Genomic DNA, 7,571 nt, shown 5'->3' with positions numbered 1-7,571 from the left:
ATGTCACCAGATGGTGGGCTGGCCCAAATTAACAGAAGATTGAATATTAAATGAACAGTAGAAAAACTTATATAAACTTATAAATACCAAGTTTAGCGCTGGCACGGCTGGCAGCCTTAACCCAATTTCCCTCGGGATGAATAAAGTATAATCAATCAATCAATCAATCAATCAATAGAATTATTCTATGAACTTTGGGACCTTTTATACATTCACAGAAGAGGAGCCTGAAAACTGAAGCCTCACATTCTACTTTTAATTGTGGATTAAGCAGGGAGTTAAAGAAGGGAAAAAATGCGCTCTCTCTTTCATGTCAGGTGGTAGAGGAGGTCGCCTACTCACCGGAAGGTTGGTGATTCAATCCTCCCTCCACTCCAGGGCAGTCAAAGATATTAACCCCATGTTGCTCTCCGATGCATCCATTGTACAGGGTGGGCCATTTATGTGGATACATCGTAATAACATGGGAATGGTTGGTGATATTAAAGTCCTGTTTGTGGCACATTAGTATATGTGAGGGTCAAACTCCTAGAGATGGGTGGTGACCATGGTGGCCATTTAAAAGTCGGCCATCTTGGATACAACTTGTGTTTTTTCAATCGGAAGAGGTAATGTCACAAGAAAAAAAATGGTGAGCTTGGTTTCAACGTAATTTTATTCTATTCTAGTATCAATGTGTGTGAATGTTAGATTGAAAGCACGGAGAGCACAGAGAGCATGGAGAACGTTGCTTGTGCAAATGCATGTAAATGTGGCAAGTTGTGTAAAGCACCATCAGTGCTCAGAGTAGGAAAGAGCTTTATAAGAACCAGTTAATTTACCATTTACCAGCACTTCCAAAAAGACATCTACTGAAATCTCCTCCCCACTCCTGTGTAATCAATTATTGTAAATTTAAATGTTATCAGGAAATAATAAGGGAAGAGAGGGTTTTGAGGAAACACTGTTAAATGCTCAGTTTCTATGCCATATGTTAAAAGAAGACCAAGAGTGTGATTAAAGTGGTGGGTAGGTATGGGCAGAAATCTATACCATCGGAAACTGAATTTAAAAAAGTTAAATTTGAATTTGAATTGCTCAGATTGAATCTGAATAATAACTTGAATAAATGCTTTTAAAAACTGAATGTGAATTTGCCTAATTTGAAATTCAATTTTTTGGTTTGAACAATGAATGATCATCACTAAATTGAAATTGAATTTTATATTTTGAAAATGAATTCATTTGCTTTGAAACTGTATTTTATCCTTTAAAAATGTAGTTCTCGAATAATTTCAGATTCACTTCTCTTCATAGGTAGGTTGTCTGTGAAGGTTCTCAGTCATCCAGGTCATCGTAGTCAAAGGAGCTGGCAAAGAAAAGCGTCTGGACTTCTTTAAGTTACTTGAAGACGTTTCACCTCTCATCCGAGAAGCTTCTTCAGTTCTAAGGTCAAATGGTGGAGAGTCCCAGATATAAACCTAGTGGGAGTAACCCCCCACAGAGGGACAAAAGGACCCCCTGATGATCCTCTAATCGCCTGAGCCAAGGTGTGAAACTGGGTGTGGGTTCCAATCAGCCAGAGTTTCGGGTGTGTTCATTGTGAAAATTATCACAGACAGAAGCAGAGCAAATCAGGATGAAAGTCTCAGCCACGCTCTCCAGTGCCAAAGTCCCTCCATCCAACCTCACAATACAGGAAAAGAGGGCCGTCGCTTCCCTGAGCAAAGACCACAACATCACTGTTTTGCCAGCTGATAAGGGGAGATGCACCCTGGTCCTAAACACTACAGATTACCACACAAAGATCACTACTCTCCTCAGTGACAACAATACCTATGAAGCCTTAAAGCGAGACCCCACAAGCAGCTACAAAAAGAAAGTTCGTTGTGAAACCTGGCCCCACCTTATCATGCGAATTCCTGAGATCAGATGGCCCAGGATGTGAGTGGGCGTTAAGGCGTCTGGGAAGGGATCTCAAAACTGGATTATAGATGGCAGAGAGTTGGTGTCGTAAACCCCCGCCTCTGTTCAAAGATGGTCGCTCCCAGTGGACATAGATGGCTTCTTTCACTCCTCTTTCAAACCATCTGTCCTCTCTGTCCAAAATGTGGACATTGGCATCCTCAAAGAGTGACCTTTATCCTTAAGATGCAGATGGACTGCTGAGTCTTGTCCTGTGGAGGTGGCTCTTCTATGTTGTGCCATGCGCTTGTGAAGTGGCTGTTTGGTCTCTCCAATGTAGAGGTCTGGGCATTCCTCGCTGCACTGTATAGCATACACCACATTGTTAAGTCTGTGTTTTGGCGTTTTGTCTTTCGGGTGAACCAGTTTTTGTCTGAGCGTGTTACTGGGTCTGAAATGCACCGGGATGTCATGCTTGGAGAAAACTCTCCTGAGTTTCTCTGATACACCGGCTACATAGGGGATGACAATGTTGTTGCGTCTGTCCTTCTTATCCTCCCTCGCTGGTGTCTGGTCTTCTTTTCTGTGCCTCTTTGCTGACTTTAAGAACGCCCATTTAGGATAGCCGCACGTTTTGAGTGCTTCCTTTACATGTGTGTGTTCCTTCTTTTTCCCTTCAGGCTTAGAGGGAACATGTTCTGCCCGGTGGTGTAGGGTCCTAATTACTCCAAGTTTGTGTTCCAGAGGGTGATGGGAGTCAAAGAGGAGGTACTGGTCCGTATGTGTGGGCTTCCGGTAAACTTTGATGTTGAGGTTGCCGTTCTCTTCAATGTGCACAGCGCAGTCCAGGAAAGGCAAACAGTTGTCCTTTGTGTCTTCCCTGGTGAACTTGAAGTTTTTATCCACAGCGTTAATGTGCGCAGTGAAGGATTCCACTTCTTGTGTCTTGATTTTGACCCAGGTGTCGACCACATATCTGTACCAGTGGCTGGGTACTCTTCCTTTGAAAGAGCCAAGAGCCTTCCTTTCCACTTCCTCCATGTAAAGGTTGGCTACAATAGGTGACACGGGGGAGCCCATGGCACAGCCATGTTTTTGTCTGTAAAAGCCTTCGTTGTATTTGAAATATGTAGTGGTGAGGCAGAGGTCTAATAGTGTGCAGATCTGATCGGGGTTGAAGTTGGTCCTGTCTTCCAAGGAGCTGTCTTCTTGTAGTCGTTTTCTGACAGTCTCCACGGCCTCCGTGGTGGGTATGCAAGTGAAGAGAGAGACTACATCAAAGGACACCATGGTTTCATCTGGATCCAGGGTAAGTTTCTGGACCTTGTCGGTGAAGTCGGTGGAGTTCTTGATGTGGTGTGGGGTGTTCCCCATAAGAGGAGCAAGGATGGTAGCAAGGTGTTTTGCAATGTTATAAGTGGCTGAGTTTATGCTACTGACTATGGGTCTGAGTGGGACAGCTTCCTTGTGGATTTTAGGAAGTCCGTAGATGCAGGGTATGGCATCCCCTGGGTAAAGGCGGTGATATGCAAGGCGGTCAATAATTTTGTCCTTTTTAAAGTCTTGAAGGCAAGCTATAACTTTCTTTTTGTAGCTGCTTGTGGGGTCTCGCTTTAAGGCTTCGTAGGTATTGTTGTCACTGAGGAGAGTAGTGATCTTTGTATGGTAATCTGTAGTGTTTAGGACCACGGTGCATCTTCCCTTATCAGCTGGTAAAACAGTGATGTTGTGGTCTTTGCTCAGGGAAGCGACGGCCCTCTTTTCCTGTATTGTGAGGTTGGATGGAGGGACTTTGGCACTGGAGAGCGTGGCTGAGACTTTCATCCTGATTTGCTCTGCTTCTGTCTGTGATAATTTTCACAATGAACACACCCGAAACTCTGGCTGATTGGGACCCACACACAGTTTCACACCTTGGCTCAGGCGATTAGAGGATCATCAGGGGGTCCTTTTGTCCCTCTGTGGGGGGTTACTCCCACTAGGTTTATATCTGGGACTCTCCACCATTTGACCTTAGAACTGAAGAAGCTTCTCGGATGAGAGGTGAAACGTCTTCAAGTAACTTAAAGAAGTCCAGACGCTTTTCTTTGCAAGCTCCTTTGACTCATAGGTAGGTTCTTTTACAATTTGAGAGAAGCCAATTGAGTCTAATAACAGATTAAATGCCATGTTAAGGCTTTCATTTTTAGCATCTACATGGATGTTAAAATCACCCATAATAATTATTTTATCTGAGCTGAGCACTAAATCAGATAGAAAGTCTGAGAAATCAGCCAGAAACTCTCTCAGGTGGACGATAGATGATCACAAATAAGACTGGTTTCTGAGTTTTCCAGCTAGGGTGGACAAGGCTAAGCATCAGGCTTACAATGAATTAAAAGTCTGTCTTGGTCTTTGGTTGATTAATAGGCTGGTGTGAAAAATTGCTGCCACACCACCCCCTCAGCCTGTGCTCATGGTTAGAATAACTCGGGGGTGTTGATTCATTTAAACTAACATAATCATCCTGCTGTAAGCAGGTTTCTGTAAGGCAGAGTAAATCAATTTGTTGATCAATTATTAAGTCATGTACTAACAGAGACTTGGAGGAGAGAGACCTAATATTTAATAATCCACACCTCACCATTTTACTCTTTGGTGCAGATGTGGATACTGTATTGTTCTTTCTTTGTGATTTTTTATGTTTGTTTGTTTTTTTTCTGCTGGTTTTCAGTTTGTTTTTTGTCTGTTTAGGAGCTGACACCATCTCAAAGGGGATGTGGTTTTTTGGGGGGTAACAGGAGGAGAGAAGCTACAGAGAGGTACAGTGGGGCAAAAAAGTATTTAGTCAGCCACCGATTGTGCAAGTTCCCCCACCTAAAATGATGACAGAGGTCAGTAATTTGCACCAGAGGTACACTTCAACTGTGAGAGACAGAATGTGAAAAAAAAAATCCATGAATCCACATGGTAGGATTTGTAAAGAATTTATTCGTAAATCAGGGTGGAAAATAAGTATTTGGTCAATAATAAAAATACAACTCAATACTTTGTAACATAACCTTTGTTGGCAATAACAGAGGTCAAACGTTTACTATAGGTCTTTACCAGGTTTGCACACACAGTAGCTGGTATTTTGGCCCATTCCTCCATGCAGATCTTCTCGAGAGCAGTGATGTTTTGGGGCTGTCGCCGAGCAACACGGACTTTCAACTCCCGCCACAGATTTTCTATGGGGTTGAGGTCTGGAGACTGGCTAGGCCACTCCAGGACTTTCAAATGCTTCTTACGGAGCCACTCCTTTGTTGCCCGGGCGGTGTGTTTTGGATCATTGTCATGTTGGAAGACCCAGCCTCGTTTCATCTTCAAAGTTCTCACTGATGGAAGGAGGTTTTGGCTCAAAATCTCACGATACATGGCCCCATTCATTCTGTCCTTAACACGGATCAGTCGTCCTGTCCCCTTGGCAGAAAAACAGCCCCATAGCATGATGTTTCCACCCCCATGCTTCACAGTAGGTATGGTGTTCTTGGGATGCAACTCAGTATTCTTCTTCCTCCAAACACGACGAGTTGAGTTTATACCAAAAAGTTCTACTTTGGTTTCATCTGACCACATGACATTCTCCCAATCCTCTGCTGTATCATCCATGTGCTCTCTGGCAAACTTCAGACGGGCCTGGACATGCACTGGCTTCAGCAGCGGTACACGTCTGGCACTGCGGGATTTGATTCCCTGCCGTTGTAGTGTGTTACTGATGGTGACCTTTGTTACTTTGGTCCCAGCTCTCTGCAGGTCATTCACCAGGTCCCCCCGTGTGGTTCTGGGATCTTTGCTCACCGTTCTCATGATCATTTTGACCCCACGGGATGAGATCTTGCGTGGAGCCCCAGATCGAGGGAGATTATCAGTGGTCTTGTATGTCTTCCATTTTCTGATGATTGCTCCCACAGTTGATTTTTTCACACCAAGCTGCTTGCCTATTGTAGATTCACTCTTCCCAGTCTGGTGCAGGTCTACAATACTTTTCCTGGTGTCCTTCGAAAGCTCTTTGGTCTTGGCCATGGCGGAGTTTGGAGTCTGACTGTTTGAGGCTGTGGACAGGTGTCTTTTATACAGATGATGAGTTCAAACAGGTGCCATTCATACAGGTAACGAGTGGGGGACAGAAAAGCTTCTTACAGAAGACATTACAGGTCTGTGAGAGCCAGAGATTTTCCTTGTTTGAGGTGACCAAATACTTATTTTCCACCCTAATTTACGAATAAATTCTTTACAAATCCTACCATGTGAATTCATGGATTTTTTTTTCACATTCTGTCTCTCACAGTTGAAGTGTACCTCTGGTGCAAATTACTGACCTCTGTCATCATTTTAAGTGGGGGAACTTGCACAATCGGTGGCTGACTAAATACTTTTTTGCCCCACTGTATGTAGCAGTGCAACTCTGCTTCCTGGTCCCAACTCTGGATAGTCATATTTTGGGGGGTTTAATAAATTAAATTCCCCACCAAACTGATGACATGCTATGGATCATAAGCCAGTTTTGGAAGCTGAGGATAAGATTGCTAGGACATCTGACTCTGACTGCTGTCTGAACAAGACTACTTAACAAGACTACTAGGTGCTTACACCCAAACCAATATATATCATAGTTACATTTAATAATTTTTGGTATAATGAGCTGTTTTTGTAGCATTAAACAAGTGCCAATATTGTGGTAGTAAACTCATAAACAATAACCTACCTACTCTTACAGCTTACCTTTTGTGCTGGCCATCTTTCTGATTCTGACATCAGCATAAGTCACATCTTCAGGGGGAGCAGAGTTGTTACCTCCTAAGCAGAGAAGAAGGAAAAGACACAGACACATGTTAACAAGACTGAACTACCTGTTAAAATGTTTTCAGGTGGTTTTGCTATTCCTGCAGTCAGTCAGGATTGTGCAAGGGTTGAAAATCATTATATTGTTCAGTAAATGATTTAATAAAACTTTTTTAATTATTCTTATTCTTATATACACACTGTGATTGTGCTCATATGAGTTGGCACTCCGTCTTTTGAGGGTCGAGAGCTTCGTTCAGCCTAATTGTCTGAATTGATATATTGCAGGATGACGTAGAAGTGCAGAGAGATTTCCAACATGCTTACACAAATCACAATTGAAAATGAGTAGCACCCCAGGCCAGCCGAGAGATATAATCTCTCTAGCGTGTCCTGGGTCTGCCCCGGGGCCTCCTCCCAGTGGGACATGCCCGGAACACCTCGCCCAGGAGGCATCCTTGTCAGATGCCCGAACCACCTCAGCTGGCTCCTTTCGATGTGGAGGAGCAGCGGCTCTACTCTGAGCGAGGCTGAAACCGCTTCTCTGGTGAGGCTGGTGAAGAAAAGAGATGAGTTGGGGCCGGAGGTGCCAAATTACATCATTCCCGCCTCCCTCACTTGTGATGGCCATCTCAAATAGGCCCAGAGAGCAGCATTGCCTCGTTGCAACAGCACTTTGCAGATGTATTCTTCCCCCTGCCCGGCCGCACGTCGCTCATTGAACATCATTTTGAAACGCAGCCTGGCGTGATGGTGCGTTCTAGGCCTTACAGGCTCCCTGAACATAAAAGGCAAACTTTTCAGTGGGTATTTAATTAAAGGCTGAACTTGTGAGTAATAGAAGAGTTGCACAGACCCTGGTTCTTGTGGTGAAGAAACATGGC

This window comes from Diplotaxodon limnothrissa, unplaced genomic scaffold, assembly GCF_057381915.1.
Source record: "Diplotaxodon limnothrissa isolate DT_005_m unplaced genomic scaffold, D_limnothrissa_male_GT1.1 unmapped_scaffold_4, whole genome shotgun sequence".
Taxonomy (NCBI): Eukaryota; Metazoa; Chordata; class Actinopteri; order Cichliformes; family Cichlidae; genus Diplotaxodon; species Diplotaxodon limnothrissa.
Note: the sequence above shows the minus strand (reverse complement) of the source record.